Source organism: Quercus suber, unplaced genomic scaffold (genome assembly GCF_002906115.3).
Source record: "Quercus suber isolate HL8 unplaced genomic scaffold, Cork oak 2.0 scaffold_789, whole genome shotgun sequence".
Classification (NCBI taxonomy): Eukaryota; Viridiplantae; Streptophyta; class Magnoliopsida; order Fagales; family Fagaceae; genus Quercus; species Quercus suber.
In genome coordinates, this window is record NW_027070225.1 from 198,499 (window position 1) to 218,259 (window position 19,761).

General features: G+C 36.8%; 2 long non-coding RNA genes across 2 annotated transcripts; one reads left to right on the forward strand and one right to left on the reverse strand.

Annotated features, from left to right (window-relative positions):
• Positions 1-1,355: 1,355 nt before the first annotated feature.
• LOC136064880 (uncharacterized) lies at positions 1,356-4,105 on the reverse strand. Its single transcript, XR_010626534.1, has 3 exons — positions 3,965-4,105; positions 2,022-2,116; positions 1,356-1,501 (listed from the first exon to the last, which is right to left on the reverse strand). It is a non-coding gene; the product is annotated as an uncharacterized LOC136064880 (long non-coding RNA).
• Positions 4,106-4,758: 653 nt separating this feature from the next.
• On the forward strand, positions 4,759-7,140 carry LOC136064881 (uncharacterized). The gene is made up of 2 exons (XR_010626535.1): positions 4,759-5,547; positions 5,712-7,140. It is a non-coding gene; the product is annotated as an uncharacterized LOC136064881 (long non-coding RNA).
• The last annotated feature ends 12,621 nt before the right edge of the window (positions 7,141-19,761 follow it).

A 19,761-nucleotide genomic window follows, 5' to 3' on the forward strand; every position in this document is an offset into this window, starting at 1 on the left:
TCTCCCTTTTGTGCCTACTTGCTCTGCTCTTCTCACTGCTCAATGGCCATTTAGTAGTGAGGGAAGTAAGTTCCAGGAGGTTTCACCGAAAGCAAGTGGAGCTTTCCACAATAGCCAATCAACACAACTTGTGAGACTTATCTCACAGGGGCGGCTGCACATGTATTTTAGGCCTGGTTCAAAACGAACCCTCAGCAGCTGCCTTGAAAAGAAAAGAAAATGTATATTTATAAAATATTTTTTTATACTAATTTAATTTTAAATATCTTTATAATATTAATATCAATGGAAAATAGATAATGACAATTATATATAAAAAAAAAATGTTAAATAAACTTAACAAAATAGTGGGGGGTGTTCCTCTTTTCTGTGTGTGGGGCTTTGTTCAATTGGTTTTATAGAGTTTATTCACTTGCCCAATGCTTTTCTGCTATTTTGTAATTTCCTATTTTCTTAGTGAAAATTTTTGTTAGACAATGTCTATGGATGTAGGCCTAAGGCTGAACCACATAAATATGTGTTCCATGCGTAATTGTTACACCATGCACCAAGGGTGCGCGGTGGTGGTGTCTTGGAGCAGTTGTTATAGATGTTGTGTTTGGGATTGAATAATTACATTAGTTTGAGATTGTACGGCTACTCAAGATATGCCAGATGGCTTAATGGGAGGAAATTGAGGGTTATGCTTCTGCTATTATATATAACTAGTCGCTAACATGTGCTACGCACGGGAAAGTTTGGCAATTTTATTTTAATATATCATACGTATTTTTTTTCTTTATTAAGTACTAATAAATCAAAAAATGTCAATTAATTTTATATTAACATGATATAATATTATATATGTTATCTCTAGAGTATATATGAAGAAATAAATTAAGGTTAATAGTAACTTGAGAGATATTTCATAGGTTCATATAACAATTTCCACATTAAAATTGCAATAATATAACAACAAAAACTCACATACAAATAAATACAAAAATAATTTGTTTGTGCTTGTATGCTTCCACTTCTCATGGATGGAAATCTTCATTATTGTATATAGTCGTATCTCTATACTGCTGTACATTCTGCAGAGGGATTGTATTTTTTTATAACCTAGTCTCATTTTTCACCTCAAGGCAAAGTTAAACATGGCCCCAAAGAGCAACAAAAAGTTGGGTTCAGGCCCTTAGCAATGTTCTTTCTTTTCCATGATACCCTAGATACTCCCAAAAGTGAAGCTTATATGCCTTGAAAAAGGAAATAACTTATTAAATTCCTTGACAATAACAAACAATAACAAAGACCTCCCTATGAAAATGTCCACTTAACAAAATAATAATCATATTCTTTAGTTTCACTAATCCATAGTTGAAGAAAAGTGAGCTTTTAATATTAGAGAAAATACATTTTCCACCAGTTTCTTCCTTCACCCTTTTAACAAAATCCTCCATCTTGTAATTGATGCAAACATTAGCTCCACGATCCTTGCAAACAGCTAATTTTTCATCATTCCCTGCCAAACACAATATAAAATATATTATATATGGAAACTAAACTTATGCATGCATTAGAAGAAAAGTGATATTGGACTATCAGCAACAATATTGAATTGCAAATGTACCAATTCTCCCATGAAAATGAAGTTTAAATATTCATCCGTTATGCATTGGAGGTACCATATATCATACATAGTTGTTAATACTATCATCAATCACATATATTGTCTAACTTCTCTTATCACAGATATTTCAGATTTTGTTTTGGGGGGGGTGGGGGGGGGAGGAATTAAAAGAGAAAATGTGTTTTTATTTATTTATTTAGAAAGAGCTACAACGGCAACCTTCTCGGCTGGACCATGTTATCCTTTATTTTATGGTTGTAGTCAATGAAATCAACACTAAGCAAGCAAGAATTTTAGTTCAAGTTGATCAAATGATGTGTGTGAAGAGTTGCAGAAAAACATCTTTGAATGTAAAATAGGATTCCACTCATCATATCTTAATTTAAAGATTACTTCCAAACAGCTCTGTTACCTTAGTGAAGTCGGCAACAGAAAGCATAGCGACGTGAAGATCTATTGGCATATTAGAGACTTGCAGAAGAATTTAACTTGCCATTTTCTTTATGCCTAACATCATAAGGAGAAAAACATGACTTAACATACAAAGAAAACAGAAACTTGGAAAGAGAACAACTTTTTGATAAAATAGTATTAAAATTACTACAACTTGAATCCACCCAAAAATTACACCCATGACAAACTAAACACTTTACAATTGAATAGATACAGCATAGCCTCCTCTAATAATACTTTGCCACTAAACACCCTTGCATTTTTCTAAATCCAAATATATATAGGCAGCCCAAGCCAACTTGAATAATGAGGAATTACATTTAGGATGTAACCAACTGAGATTTGAGACTAATTTGTACATGAGTTTTGAAATCTGACATGATTTATATCTATTTATAAACCAATAACCCACAGATTCGAAAAAAAAAATCTTAAAAATTATTAATTTCAAGAAAATTTCTAAAATTAGAATGTAGCATAGAACCAAGAATTCACAATCCAAACATAAATCAAAAGGTGTGGGAATGAACACATTAGATAGTCCAAACAATTATATTTCTAGTATTCAAAACCAAGAAAACATATCCCCAATCTACATAATGCAAAATGCACACCTCAGGTACAATGTCTAAGATATTTATGATTATTGTGATAAATGAAAGTAAATAAACATAAATACAGAACTTAGTGGGTCATCATCTAGTTTATGACAGTTCATCTATACTATAATCTCAACACCTGTATAGGCTTGTAAACTAACATAAGTGCAATAATGTCAAGTAAAACCAGTTGCTTTTAGAGGCCTTTTGTCAAACACCTAGCAGATATAACCAAGAAATAGAACTTGGTTAATCTAGAGGTGCTATAATAGAGGGAAGCAATATTTCCAAAACCTAAAGAATATTTAGAATAATGGAATCTACAAATTAGGAACATATTGATACCTCCTATTAGAAGCAATAAGATGTTGATCTTCACTATTTACATCAATAGAAGAATTGCTAAGCATGAAAAGCCATAAAATGTTGGCTTCAAGAAGATTTATATGCTTATATAATAGTGATGGTGAACAACAGAAAAGACTAACTATTATAATAGTGCTTTTTTTTGCTTTACTTCTGCTTCTCTATTTCATCAATAGACATGATCTCTATTTCAAGTAATTCAGCCTCAACATTGCAAGTGAAAGCTGTGGCCAACCCTAGGAGTATATTTCTACAGGGAGTAAGGGAATCAATTAAGATAGCCCATTTTATTAAAAAAAAAAAAAAAATTAAGATAGCCCATTCAGTTGCACACTCTATTGTCTCTGCATCTTTGTACTACATCAACCCCTCTAATTTAAAAAGCTTGAAATTTTCTTTCAAAATTATATACCAAATGGCTAAGATCAAGTCCAAGTTCAATGTCAATCCCACAACCAATACTCAAGCAAATCAGTAAAAATCTTCAAGGTATGACCTTACATTCACATACATTCACACACCCACAGTTCATTTCCAAATTTATGCTCAAGAACACCAAGCCACCTCTAAATTAGACCCAAATTCATTCTCAACGAAAATTTTTAAATTTGCAGAGAAATTCACAAACTATAATGTCAATGCACAAAACCACCATAAATGAATCATAAAAAAATCATACCTATTTCTTAGTTTTCCCTAAACTTTCAAATACACTTGAAATCCCTAATGGAACCCAATAAAAATTATTATCTAAAACTTCCTTTCAAATTTTGAATTTATCTATAAATCTAAGGCTCACAAATCAGTGCCTACGCAAAAACCTTAAAAAGAAAAATCCAAATTTACAAAGGGAAGGAATCCACATTAAAATTGCAATAATATAACAGCAAAAACCACTGTCAGAAATTGAATTGGGAAGTTTTAAGGCAACACTCACTTGGATGTGCGAAAACTGGAGAGGGACTTTCCCATTGATCCAGGATGGTTTGTTCTTGAAGAGGCATCGTGAGGCAGCCTGGAGAGAAGAAGGCTTTCAGAAGAGAGTGAGAGAGAGAAACGGAGAGAGGAACGTATAGAGAGAAAAAGATGTACGTAAACTATTAGATTTTTTTTTTTTTTAATATATATATATATAGTTTTTTGATGGTTAGGAATATGAAATGGGTTTGTAATTACTACCCAACATTCAAAACGTTCTAATGAATCAGAACATTGTCTCCTTAAATTAACATAGGCTACTAAACACCAAAGTTACTATAAGAGTATCAAAACGTTTAAACCACTAATGAAAAGTCACTTGTCTTCAGGTGTTTTAAATGTAAACGTTGCTGGTGCAATAAGGAGTGGTGTTTTATATTATATATGGATAGATATAGATTTTTGGTATTAATATAGTGTGAGGAGAGGAAGAGATGAAGAGTCAGAAAGTCAAAGTCTAGCGTTAGAAAGCTTAAGGGTTTTGAGATTGTAACCATGGAACACAAAAGTTTTGTGTTTGAAATTGTAATCGTGGAACATAAAGGGTTGCCATCTAAAATTATAACTACGAAAGAGATAGAGTTGGGAATTATTTTCTTTTTATTAGGATTTTTAAATTTAGAAAAACCATTTTTAAATTGTAGGACAAAATCAAGAAAAAAAATGATAATAACATGGCAACTGATGTGGCTCAACCTAAGCGTAACAACATTAAATGCTACGCTTCAGCTTTTAGTAATATATAGATAATAGATAATAGATTCTGTTGGGCTGTTGGTCAATTCATGCTTCTCTACTAGTGACAAAATGCAAGAGAACCTTTAGTGATAAGTTACTACATTTTTTAACATCTTGAAGTTGTGACAGCAGCAGAAGAAATCAAGCCACTTGATAGTATCTGTATCTTCAAGAGCAATGAGGAACTTGATCAGCCTAGGGTGACCCATGATTTTGTAGAAGCAGCCATCTAAACCACCTTCCCAAAAAGTTCTATTGGTACATTTCACACAGCCTCATCAAATCCTCAACTGTTCTCTTAGCATATTTCCATTCCTCTTCCTCTACTCTCCTTTCTGCTTTCTCTATTTTTACGATAAAATATGGTTTAATTGAATCAAATCACCTTTGGCTGCCCTATTTTTCCAATTACTATGTGTCTTGCCATTTCAGCTCCAATGGGGGAAGAATGTTTAGTTAAAACCAAATTGATGCTAATGGATTTTGTGAACTTAATATTAAAATAGATAGCTGGAACTTGGAGGTGGAGAAAATTGGGATCTGCTTAGTATACCGGCAAGACATGGAAGATCCCAATCAAACTATGGCACAGTGCAGCAGCAACAGCAGTACAATTTATGAGGTCCTGGGTGTTCTACATCATTATCTTGACGATTCAGCCGCAGAATCAGAAATAAGCGAAGCCATGATGAGGATGACAGGGCTGGAGCTAGTGGAGAGTGCTATAATGAGGATCCACAGCCAAAGAGGATTCAAACTTGAAGGATTAATGGCTGATTTTCAAGAATTTAGTGAAAATGACCTGTAAGTCATCATTTTTCTTTCTACAAACTTCAAAATATTGTGGCACTTGTACCTTAGTGGCAGCTTTTGGCAATCACATCCAAATTGACCCAAACTCAAAAATTAATATCATTCACACCGTATCACTTTAATTAATGGTGAACTTTTATTTAATTAATGGTAAGATGGGATCAAACATCTGAGAAGTTTGAAGCCTTTGCTGCCGTGGATAGTTACAAGAGCATCAACGTTGAAGTATTAGCCAAGTAGCTATTCTCCTCTCACCCTCACCTTGGGCTCTTGCAAAAGTGGTCAAGGACTCTAAATGGTCAAGCTTTAAAATTAACTGTCAATTGGCTCTTATTATTGATTAAATCTTCTTTTTTTGGGTGTCCTGCAAATGTGATGCTCTTTTAAACTTCTAATGACATACAGACATAAATCCTTCCCATCTACCTCTTTTTGTTAACGCAAAGTTACCATCCAATGCCTCATTTGGTTGGAGAAGTATAATGGAAGCTTGAAAGGTTGCACAGTTGAGCTACTGTTGGAAGATAGGGATGGAAGACAGGTTAACATCTGGGAAGATAGGCAGCTGCCAACACCAAATACGTCTAGGGTGGTTTTACTAAGAAATCCTCAATCTGCAGCAAACTATGTGCATGACTTGCTGGATGATAATACAAAGACTCGCAGAAAGATTGTTCTGGACAGGTTGTTCATGTCACAAGAAGCTGCTGTCATTCAAAGCATTCCATGAAATACTCAACATTTTGATTACAGTATCTTTTGGTTGGGTGCAGAAATTGGAGATTTTTCAGTTCGGGGTGCATATGATTTGTCAGACCACGAGGCAATGGCAGGTTTAGGAGAGGCTTCAAACAATCCCAGCTCAACAATTATGTGGCAGCCACTGTGGAAGGCTCAGGTTCGTAACAAGATTAAAGTTTTTCATGGCGTACACTTCAGTTTGTCCTGCCAACAAAGCCTTGTCTATTTTCCAAATGCATCATCTCTTCAGTAACTTGTGAGCAGTGTAATGAAGTTCCTGAAACCAGTTTACATGCTTTGTGGTCTTGCCCAGACACCAAGAAGGTATGGGAATTAGTCGAATGCATAAACTTTATCCCACACCAGCCTTATCAGAACTAGACTGATCTGTTCTCCTGGATGCTGCACCATATGAATACATTCTCACTGAAACTATTTCCCACTCTCTCATGGCAACTATGGCTGCACAGAAATGGAGAGATTTGGGGAACCAGGAATACAGCCAACCACTTTGGAATATATAGGTAAGGAGATGCATGAACACTGGACTGCAAAATTTTCGTCTGAGATACTGCAGAAAGTACATCTTCTAATATGGAAGCCCCCTCAGTTACCTTACTCCAAGGTATATGTTGCTGTAAATGTTGCAGTGATTAGAGATCTCAATGTGAATTTTGTTGCAGCTAAGGTTAAGGTGATTGTGGGCCAATACTGTCTGGAGGCTCATTTTGCAGGAATCTAGCGTGCCCTACAATTGTTTAACCAGCAGGGAATTCAGGAGGTTCAACTTGAGAGCCACTTAAGTATTGCCAATTTGCCATTGCTGCTTTTAACATGGATTCCCCCAAAAATAAGTGACCTGAAATGCTCTGTTCAACAAGGTGAAACTAGCAATATCTAATTTCAGATGTTGCGAGTTTAATTTTGTGGACAAAAGCTGTAATAATGGTCCTCTAGTTTTAGCAGATCTTGGATGTAAAAATTGTGCCACTAAGATTTGGCTTCTTGATAATTTTGTGAAACGCAATACAAATCCAGCCACTTTTATTTTAAGAAAAATACATAATTACATATTGATATTTATCTTTCCAATGTAACGGTTTGTTATATTAATATAATTGTTGTTTTTCTTTTTCTCCAACAATCACAACAAATATAATATTGTTATTTTCCCCTTCCTGGCATTTGGCTCTCTGATTCATATTGAGAAATTTTGAAAAGAAACCTCGCTCGGTTCAGATGTTGATTTTGGACCGTGATTTGCACACCAAATTAGCTGTGCAGGGCGCTCTCTAAGGATAGAGCTAAATTAATCTCCCGTTTACTACATATGGCTTACTTCTAGTCTCCACCCTTGGTTTAAGCTCTGGCTATATGGACTGCATAATCCCTCCTCAGTTCTTATCCCTTGGCAATGGAGAATGGCATTCCTTTGGTGCCATATATGGCAACACAGCAGCACCTGAGGCCAACTTACATACCACAACCCTTAGAGATTTCCACATCCACTGAGTTTCTCATACAATGATGTCTTCCCACACAAATTCTTGGGAATTAATTAACAGGACTTCATTAATTCTTTCTGAAAGTTCAATATGGGTATGAAACACCCTTGAACATTTAGACCCCAAAATACAAAATTACCAATTCAAGCTTTATATCAAACAATTAATGTGGAATATGATAACAAGCTTATAACAATATTGATAAAACAATCTAAGCCAAATATACACACATCCACAGCAGTAAATATAAGGCAAAGATAAAGGAAAGAAAAATGCAAACACACGGACAACACACGATGTGTTATCGAAGAAGAAACCGAAGTCCTCAGCGTAAAACCTCTCCGCCGCCCTCCAAGCGGTGATAAAATCCACTAAAGAATATAGTTGGGATACATGAACAGCAGAAGACCCTCCAAGTCTAATCTACCCAAGTACCTAAGCCTTCTAAACTTCTTACTCCAACGAGATTACGCCGAACCTATTTCTTCTTTAGCTTCCCGGATTCCGCTACTTAACCATAGTATCAACTAATGTATATTGGTTTCTTCCCAAACTGCTTCCCTTAACACCAAATGGACCTTCTCACAAACGTGGGTGTGGTGAGATAAGGATTTGGTAAAAGACCTCTCAAGGGTATGACAATGGAGAAGAAGAGAGTAGAGGAATTTGTAGGGTCTCTTAGATGAAGATTGGGGATGAGGCAATCTTATTTTTCTCTAGGGTTTTCTCTCACAAAATTCTCTCTGGAAGCTCTCACAATATGATGGGTATAAGGGTGTATATATAGTAGGGTGAGAAGGGAATGCAAAACATCAGTTTTTGCCAAACAGGGCGAACTGGCGACTTGGCCTCGCGGCTTGTCCAAGTCGCGAGTTCCAGTCGCGACGTAACGACCTGGCCAGCCTAGGACTTTTGTCCTATAGCGTGACAGCTGGCGCGACCCTTCAGTTTCCCAGTGTGCCTCTCACGTGACAACTTTTGGCGGCTTGCCAGTCGCGATCCACCCACGAGCTCTAGCCGCGAACTTCTGTTTTTCTTGCACACTCTTGAGTTTTTCTTCACTTCTTCTCACACACTACCCTTACAATTTTTTCACCTAAGTACAGGGTTACTAAGTGCTAAATTACAAGCAAATTGGTCACAGAATAAAGTCAATTAGATGGTTGATTAAATTCAACCTTACAATCTCCCATTTTGGCTATTCCGTGACAAAACCCTATAACAGACTCTAGACTTAAACGTGAGTTAGGAACAGTTGGAAAACTCACTCACACCTAACTCTAGATTCTGTAAAGCTCTTGAACATATGAATAAGTAACTCCTGAAACACAATAACATAGCAATATCATTGTATGCAGAAAACTTAATATGCATATGGAGCAAAATAAGCATGATTAAGCAAAAATGAACATAAGCATAATAGCAATGATTCATGGCAAGATCAACAACAGTAGTCACTTTAAGCAAAAGTGATTACTATGTTCATTCACACAAGGAATGAACATCCGGACATGCAAAAATGATAAACTCAATTGAAGAGTATCATTTGCTAGTCCAACACTCAACCAATGAATACAAACATATATGCATCTAGGAACAATCCTACAAGGGCACAAGAGTGTTGTACTTAAGAAAATGCAAGACATTAACAAGTACCAAAGCACAAAGCACAAAGGCTGCATATGCAAAATTTTGCAAATACATGGCACAAACCATAAAATCCTACAAAACAAGCATAAGTACAAGAAACAACCCTCAAAGCTTACAAAAGCAACAATGGGTACAAAACAACAACATGAAGTGCTGAAAGATATAAGATGGATACAGAACAATGATAAAAACTAAAGATAGACAAAAACAGTAAACAAAAATCTGTTAACTGAAATCTCCCCCTTTCGTTGAGCTCTCCCCCTGCCAATAGCATCTCCCCCTTTTTGTCAAGGAATAACTAGTCGTCATTATCTTCTAACTTTCTTTGAATTTCATCCAATTGAGTTTGAATCGAAGTAAACTTCATATCCCATCAAGAGTTGAGATGATGTAAGATGGAAGTAAGATCGGACATCTTTGAACTCAGCTCATGAACAGAAGCTACAATAGAGTCGAGCTTCTCGTCTGCGGGGAGTGAACTGGAGCGCGAGCCACTGTGGGACGCAGAAGCTTCTGTTTTGATTCCCTTCTTGCTATGACCAATGCTAGCATTGAATGTGCGCATGTTGATTGGACATGGTTTTGCGCAGGGAACTTCATTCTCAGACGGATAGATCCCTTTACGCTTCAGAATCCGTGAGATGAGACAGCAAAGTGGGATGCACATCCTTGATTCTATTCTTAAAACAGTTTTGCGAAAGATATGAAAGATATGAGCACATATGTCAATTTCAACATCAGAAATCAGATCATGAAGAAATAGTGCACGCCCGAGATTCATATACCCTGTGCTGGATAGGGGATACAGGTTGTGAAACATGACGATTGTGAGCACCCTCAATTTTGGAGGAAGAGAAGAAACACTGACTGAATTCCCATTTGAGGAAAATTCCATATTGTCCCCAAAAGCTGCTTTAAGTCATTCTTCATCCGGATGAAAATCATCATAGACCGATGATATCCCAAGTATTGGCCTGTTGATGTGCAGAATCTCTGCTAGATATGCGGGAGAGACCGAGAAACTTTTTCCTCTAACCCAGCACTTAAGTTCATCTCCTTCAACAATTGCATTGGCATAAAACTCTTTTACCATATCTTCATATGCATCATCAAGGTCAGAGAAGAGATAATTCCAGTCCTTGCGAGCAAACCATTGAGGAATGTTGGTGTCAAACAGAGAATGTTGGTCAATGACTCTTTCAATCAGAGGTGTCGCCTTTTTGAAGTAATTTTCATGAGTCTGAAAGGCAGCATATGATCGAAACTTGTTGGGATCGAACACACCAGATGGGGAACGAGCCCGCTTTGGTTTAGGAGAGAAATCATCAATTTCAATGACATGTTCCTTCCCTTTGCTGCTTCCTCCTTTCACAGCTGATCTCTTGAATGGAGACATTTTCAATCTGCACTATGATTTAATTCACACACAAACACCAAACAAAATAGCACCCATTATTAGCAATATGTCAGTGCCATACCATGGATAAGGAAGGAAACCCTAAACACTTGAAATTGAGGGCTAAAACATGACAATGAGTGTGTTAAAACAACCAACACCACAAAAAGAACACAAGATAAAGATGATCAATGTATGGGCCAACACAAACATACAGTATAATCCGAAAATCAGAAACCCATGTTCAAACATGATAAATCACAATACACAAAAACATCTTCACAAAACGGAAAAAAATTGCCCAAATCAGGAAGTATGAAGGGTAAGGAAGAAAACCCATACCTTTTTGTTGAAGATTTGAGAGATAATGATGCAGAAATGGAAGATTTTCAACGAGAAACACGAAGTGTTTGTGAGAGTAAAGTGAGGAAGACAATGAACAGTCACACAAGTATGAGGGAAAACTAAAAAAAATTTTAAAATTGTCTTTAAAACGCAAAACACGCGTTTTTCGCGACTGGAGCAAGTTGCCAGGTTAAGCTGCGAAAAATTGTGAAGAAAAGAGACTTGAGAATTTCTCTAAGTGTTTTTCACGATTGGAAGGTCTACCCGCGAGATAGTCGCTATATGAGCCGTGAAAATCCCTGAGTACCTCTCGCGACTGGACCTTCCACCCACGAACCATTCGCCACACTGACCCGTGAAAAGTGCAAAACTCAAATTTTGAAAAAATTTTCTTAGTCTTTTTCGCAACTAGAGCACTGACTCGCCAGTAATCCGTGAAAAATCTCTGAGTGATCTCGCGACTAGGACATGCGACTGGGCCAACCCGCGACTTAGTCGCCAAAACATAGCAACACTGTTTTTGAAAAAAAAAAGTTTTACATTTTTGTAAAAGTAAAGTACTTTCCAAAAACAAAACAAAACACTCAAAAAAAATTTTGTGTTTGATCAACAAAGATTGAGCATGTGAAACCACATTTAATCAAGTACAATCACATAAATGAATATGGCATTCATTGAACATAGACTTGTGTGTTGTGTGTGGATATCAAAAATGAGATAGTCCTTAGTCCAATGTGAAGCTTCGATGATTAATTCAATCAAGGCATACACAACTAGCACTAGATAATGTGACCTATCTCAATTATAGAAACACGCATATATGACCTCCCACAAGTACTTGATAACAATACTTTGAAGTTTTTCATTTGGCTCCATATTCAACATATCATTTGCTAATTTTGAGCAAAGAGAATCTCATTATGAGATAGATGCCTGAAATTTTTGATATTTCAATTGAGGAGTAAGCCTTTGGCTTTTTGAGCATCAAACATTTAATTTTGGTCGCTTTCCCTTTTTCCTAGTTAAATACTAGTATGTGCGACAGGCTTTTGCAGCTCAATATTTCTTTTCTTTTGGAGATTTACATTTAGAGAGCTCTTTAAAGCAAAAAAAATAAAAAATGGGAAGATATATAGGCATGAGTCTATGCATGTCTCAAGATCAACAAAATCATTCACTAATCATTCATGACAATGTTAAAGATCTATTTACAACAATCACATAGATTTCAGAATTTCTTCCATAATGATATGAGTGCATGAGAGACAAGCTAAGCTCGTTAAATGCACAAAGCCATTAGTACAAAAGTACAAGGCAAAACATGCTTTGAGGCAAAACTCAAAAAAGTGATCAAACTTTTTGGATTTTCAAATTTTTTATGTGTTTTTGGATTTTTGACACAAAACAAATTTGACAAACAAATCAACAAAAAGAAGACAAACAAAAGACACACAAAGCAACTAAAAACACAATTAGATATCATGGAGGATTGAGTTTAAGGAATGATACCGACACCAATTGTCTTATGCAAGGATTCAAACATTGGGCCATCAAGAGGTTTGGTGAATATGTCAGCCTTTTGATTGTCAGTATTGATGAATTCTAGACATACTGTTTTGTCTTCTACCAAGTCCCGGATGAAGTGATAGCGGATCTCGATATGCTTTGATTTGGAATGCTGAACTGGATTCTTTGACAAGTTTATGGTACTCGTATTATCACAGAACACACACATAATGTCTTGAGAAATGCCATAGTCATGCAATAGCTTTCGCATCCATAACAATTGTGCACAACAACTTCCTGCTGCAATGTATTCAGCTTCAACCATTGACAAAGATACTGAATTTTGCTTTCTGCTCATCCATGAAACCAAGTTATTTCCAAGATAGAAGCACCCACCAGAAGTACTTTTTCTATCATCAATGCACCCTGCCCAGTCAGCATCTGAATATCCTGCCAAACACTCATTCGAATCCTTTGTATATCAAATCCCATAGTCAGATGTGCCATTTACATAGCGAATGATTCACTTAATTGCTGTTAAGTGGGATTCTTTAAGAGCGGCTTGAAACCTTGCACAGACTCCGACACTGAATGCAATATTCGACCTGTTTGCTGTGAAATAGAGAAGACTGTCAATTATACCCCGATAAAGGGTTGGATCAATGTCGACACCGGCTGCATCTATGCTCAACTTTGCCGAGGAACTCATGAGAGTAGAGGTATGTTTCTTGGAGTCCAGACCAAATCTTTTGACAAGATTTTTGGCATACTTTTCTTGAGAAATAAATATTCTATCTCTCAGTTGTTTCACTTGAAGTCCAAGGAAGTAGTTCAACTCTCCCACCATACTCATTTCAAATTCCCTTTTCATTTCTTCCGGGAACTCATGAGCTAGTTTATCAATTGTGGAACCAAATACGATATCATCCACATACACTTGAGCGACAAGAAGGGATTTTTCATCTCTTTTAACAAATAATGTGCGATCTGCTTGACCTCTCTTGAACCCATGATCCAATAGGTAAGTAGTGAGACGGTCATACCATGCTCTTGGCGCCTGCTTCAACCCATACAAAGCTTTCTTCAATCTTAGTACATGACCTGGGAAGTGAGGATCTTCAAACCCCTTTGGTTGTTCAACGAAAACTTCTTCATTGAGAAAGCCGTTTAAGAATGCACTCTTTACATCCATTTGGTACAACTTAAAATCCATGATGCATGCTATGGATAGGAGAATCCGAATAGATTCTAGTCTTGTTACCGGAGCAAAAGATTCATCAAAATCTATGCCTTCCACCTGAGTATACCCTTGAGCCACCAATCTAGACTTATTTCTGATAACTTCACCATCTTCATCTGTTTTGTTCTTGAAAATCCACTTGGTGCCGATCACATGTGTATCTTCAGGCCTTGGGACAAATTCCCACACATCATTTCTAACAAATTGGTGTAGCTCCTGGTGCATAGACTCTACCCAATTCTCATCTTTCAGTGCTTCTTCTACCTTTTTGGGTTCAAATTGAGCAAGATAGCAGTTGTATGTTACATGGTTAGCAGTATACTTTAGCCCTTTTCTCAACCGAAGTCCTTTATTCACATCCCCAATAATATTACTTAATGGGTGATTAATTGTCACTCTTGATGAAGGTTTCCTAGAAGTTGAGAGTTCCTCATCACGAGAAATTGGGGTTTGAATTTCTGGAGGAGTGAGTGGACTTGAGACTTCTTGTGTTGATCTAGTCTCTCTTCTTGATACAGGGGGTGTGGTCTCCTTTTCAGGTGTTACTTTCTCAGCATCATTACTTAGAGGCATATCATTATCCTCATTCTCCTTGAGTTTGAGCCCTTTTCCATCATCATCAATTTCCTTTTCAGATATGGTGTCGTCAATGACCACATTGATTGACTCCATCACCGTCTTAGTGCACTTGTTGTACACTCTATAAGCTCGGCTATTTGTGGAGTATCCTAGGAGCATTCCTTCATCACTCTTAGCATCAAATTTTCCTGGATTTTCCTTGTCGTTTAGAATATAGCATGTGCTCCCAAATACTCTGAAATACTTCACCTTGGGTTTCTTTTCTCTCCATATTTCATATGACGTCTTCTTTGTCTCTGCTCGGAAATAAATTCTGTTACAAATGTGACAAGATGTGTTCACAGCTTCAGCCCAGAACCTTTGAGGTATGTTTTTATTGAGTAGCATGACTCTAGCCATCTCTTGGATCACCCGGTTCTTTCTTTCAACCACCCCATTTTGTTGTGGAGTCTTTGGAGCTGAAAATTCCTTCTTGATACCATGCTCTTCACAAAATGACTCAAATTTAGCATTCTCGAATTCCTTCCCATGATCACTTCTGATTTTGACTATGGGAACTCCTTTTTCATTTTGCAATCTCTTGCATAATCTTTGCATTTTATCACATGCTTCAGACTTCTCTCTTAGGAATTCCACCCAAGAGTACCTTGAGAAATCATCAACTACCACCATAATGTATCTCTTTCCTCCTAGGCTTTCAGTTCTTGTAGGCCTCATTAGATCTATGTGAAGAAGTTCCAAACACCGTGAGGTAGCAATCACATTCACCTTGGGATGGTTTGCTTTTGTTTGTTTCCCCATTTGACATGCTCCACATATAGTCTTCTCCACCTTTCCAAACTTTGGAAGTCCCTCAATGGTCTCAAGTTTAGAAACTTTACATACTTGTTTGAAGTTTGCATGTCCAAACCTGTGATGCCAAAGTTTCAACATATCAACATGAGCACTTCTACACGAAATAGGTGTCGTAGGCACTACTCCATAGCAATTATCAGTAGTCCTATTTCCCTCCAGGACTTGAATCCCTTTCTCATCAATGATTATGCACCCCTTCTTTGAGAATTGAATAAGAAAATCTTCATCACATATTTGAGTAATACTTAGGAGATTTGCCTTCAATCCTTTGATGTATAGTACTTCCTTCAACACAGGTAATCTCGGTATTTCAACCGTCCCTTTTCCGAGAACTTGAGCATGACTCCCATCACCAAAAGTCACATAATCACATGCTTTCTCTTTAAGAGTCTTAAAAAATGATTTATCTCCTGTGATATGACGAGAACATCCACTGTCAAGATACCATAAGCATGAATTAAATACCTTCAATGAGGTGTGCACAAACATACAAGCATGAGACAAGCATTCTTGACCATCAAACAAAAATTCATTGTTATTTTCCATGCTTATTCCAGACTGAATTTTCTTTTTCAGATTATCAATTTTTTCACACAATGATCTATTTCTTCTTTTGTGTTTCTCAATCAAAGAGTTAGACTCACATAGACTATTGTGAAGAATGTGGTTCTTGCTTTCAAAATATTTCAGCATGTGAATGAACATCCTAGCATGTTTCCTGGATTTAATTAACTATAAGAGTTCATTTTTAGAGTATCCCTCAAATATACTCATAGAGTCTTTTTCACAAACACTTAAACCACAATTCAGCATTATTCTTTTTACAGCAGCATCCATAGCCAAGGGGTCTAGGATCGCACTCAGGTAATCAAACCACAAAGAGTGCACCCGCTCTGATACCAATTGAAAGTTCAATATGGGTATGAAACACCCTTGAACGTTTAGACCCCAAAATACAAAATTACCAATTCAAGCTTTATATCAAACAATTAATGTGCGGAATATGATAACAAGCTTATAACAGTATTGATAAAACAATCTAAGCCAAATATACACACATCCACAGCAGTAAATATAAGGCAAAGATAAAGGAAAAAAAGATGCAAACACACGGACAACACACAATGTGTTATCGAAGAGGAAACCGAAGTCCTCGGCGTAAAACCTCTCCGCCGCCCTCCAAGCGGTGATAAAATCCACTAAAGAATATAGTTGGGATACATGAACAGCAGAAGACCCTCCAAGCCTAATCTACCCGAGTACCTTAGCCCTCCAAGCTTCTTGCTCTAACGAGGTTACGTTGAACCTATTTCTTCTTTAGCTTCCCAGATTCCGCTACTTGACCATAGCATCAACCAATATATATTGGTTTCTTCCCAAACTGCTTCCCTAAGCACCAAATGGACCTTCCCACAGACATGGGTGTGGTGAGATAAGGATTTGGTAAAAGACCTCTCAAAGGTATGACAATGGAGAGGAAGAGAGTAGAAGAATTTGTAGGGTCTCTTAGATGAAGATTGGGGATGAGGCAATCTTGTTTTTCTCTAGGGTTTTCTCTCACAAAATTCTCTCTGAAAGCTCTCACAATATGATGGGTATAAAGGTGTATATATAGTAGGGTGAGAAGGGAATGCAAAACGTCAGTTTTTGCCAAACAGGGCGAACTGGCGACTTGGTCTTGCGGCTTGTCCAAGTCGCGAGTTCTAGTCACGACGTAACGGCCTGGCCAACCTGGGACTTTTGTCCTGTAGCGTGACAGCTGGCGCGACCCTTCAGCTTCCCAGTGTACCTTTCACGTGACAGCTTTTGGTGGCTTGCCAGTCGCGATCCACCCGCGAGCTCTAGCCGCGAACCTCTGTTTTTCTTGCACACTCTTGAGCTTTTCTTCACTTCTTCTCACACACTACCCTTACAATTTTCCCACCTAAGTACAGGGTTACTAAGTGCTAAATTACAAGCAAATTGGTCACGGAATAAAGCCAATTAGATGGTTGATTAAATTCAACCTTACACTTTCCAAAACCAGACACAATTTAAATTCCTCCAGATACTATGAAAAACCTTACAGCAAACTAGTCGCTTATGCCTATAGTTGCTTCTAGATTTCCATTTCCCATTCAAGAAATGCAATATAAATAAATATCTTCAAGGTGGCTAGGTACCATTCTCATGCCAATCGACACTACAACCTTGAGCAGTGAACCATCTCAAGCCCTACTGGGGTCTGCTATGGTAGCTGTTTGTGGCTAAAGCAGAGATCACTCCACAAATTCCTTGCTCAAATGCAAATTGAATCTGTTTCTCATGTCCATCTCTTGGGAGCAAAGGGCAATGTTATTTTGACAAGCTCATTGAATCAACCTCAAATCCTTCTCATTTCTCAAACCATTTTCTGCACACAGTACAATACTAGGGTCTCTTCTCTGAAACCACATTCCTTCTTCACACACCACATTTCTCCAAAAATAACTTATTATTGATATGCCCACTTTTCCCAATTTTATAGGGAATGATAATTAAATATTTCAAACTAAAATAAAAACCTTAATCATATTTTAAACACCAAATTATATATTTTTGCTGTCTCTGAAGAAATACCAATAGTAAAAAATCAGCGCCATCTGTAATTGGTAGCATGGTTTTCAGACCCGGACCGTTCATTGAACCGTAAAATGGAGAGGTTCAAGGTTTTTGAGGTCGAACCGAGGTCGAACCGGGGTCGAACCGTGATGACGTCATAATTAATTTAATAATTATTTAAATTATAAATTAATATATTAAATAAATAAAAATTGAAAATTTAACTAGAAAAACCCAAAACAAATATAGATAGTATTTTTTTTAACATAACTTTCATAATGCAAATAAGATTTATAAATTCTAAAAAAACATAAATAGCTATTGAATTTTTAAATTATTTTTAAGTCATGACAAAGTACACTTTAGTACCCAATAATTTTTACTTTATGAAACTCAATAAAATAGTTAAGAGACAAATTAGTTCATTTGCTCATGACCAAGCCCATTTGACCATGGATCATTTTTTTTTTTTACCAACTCCCAAGCCCATTTGAATAGTCAAAGTTCACCATTTATTATGAATTAAAAAAAAAAAAAAAACAAAACAAAAGCTAGATGAAGGTGTCCATGCATTTAAAAATTGTTAAAGTTAAATAAATAACAAAAGCTAAGAAGGAAGTGCTTGACAGTAAGAAGCATTGCATGTAAGGAGTTGACAGCAAGCAAGCATTACGCACGCAGCAGCAAAGAAAAATTGTTCAAAAGCAGTGAAGAAGTTTACAACATTTTTAGCAATATTTTCACAACAAAATTTATATAAAAAATTATCACTAGTTTTAATTTGAACCCATCATTAAAATTATTTTTTTACTTATTAATATTAACTAATAACTATCTATTACTTAAAATTTATTGTGAAATATTGTAAAAATATTATGCTAACATTTTGTTGTGATTTTTTATTCTTTTTCCTTTCTTCCTTTGCACCCATACGGACCATACGTTTTTCTTACTCTTTTTTTCTTTTTTCTTTTCTCTTATTTTTTATCCTCCACACACGTTTCCCCATTCCCCATCCCTATCCCACTCCTCTCATCTGACTCCTCAGTCTTCTCTACTTTTTTTTGTCTTTCTTCATCCTTTCTTTCTCATTCTTTTTCTCTCAAACTCTCACAGGCGGAGAACAAAAAAATAAGAGAACAAAGCCAGAGATGAAAGCAGTGAGGACTGAGAGCACTGGCCTTCCATCACCGGCGGAGAACAAAGCCAGAAGATCTCCCCTCTCATCTCCAGTTCCCTTCCTCCTCCAAACTCAACGAAGATCTCCCCTTCTTGCTCTTTTTTTTTTTTTTTTATAAGGTCAGATTCAAAGGAAGCAGGGAACCGTGAGGAACGGTCTGATCACGGTTCTCAAAACCGTGAGGTCCGACCGCGGTTCTCACGGATCCCTGCTTTTTTCACATAGAACGGTTCTTGATGCTAAAAGAACCGCAAAAATAAGCGGTTCGAGGTTTTCCCGGTCGGACCGTACGGTCCGGTCCGGGTCTGAAAACCATGATTGGTAGTTGCCACCATATTTCACTTTACTGAGTTAGAGCAGAGCTAGTTGAAGTAAAAATGGAGAACACGGCAATCCTTAAGGACTCGGAGAAAACCAGAACCATCACAGCTCATCCTCATCTCCAGGTTCTCTTCTTCTTTTTCTTTCTTTTGTCTCTCTCAATTTTAAAATTCCTCTTTTATTTATACATATTTCTTTTCCCTAAAAACGACGGCGTTTGACATCTCCTAATTAAAGTGGGTTTATTCTTCTGAGTTACATAAGAGAAGTGGAAATTTGGATACCTGACACGCTGGCCAGGTCTTTG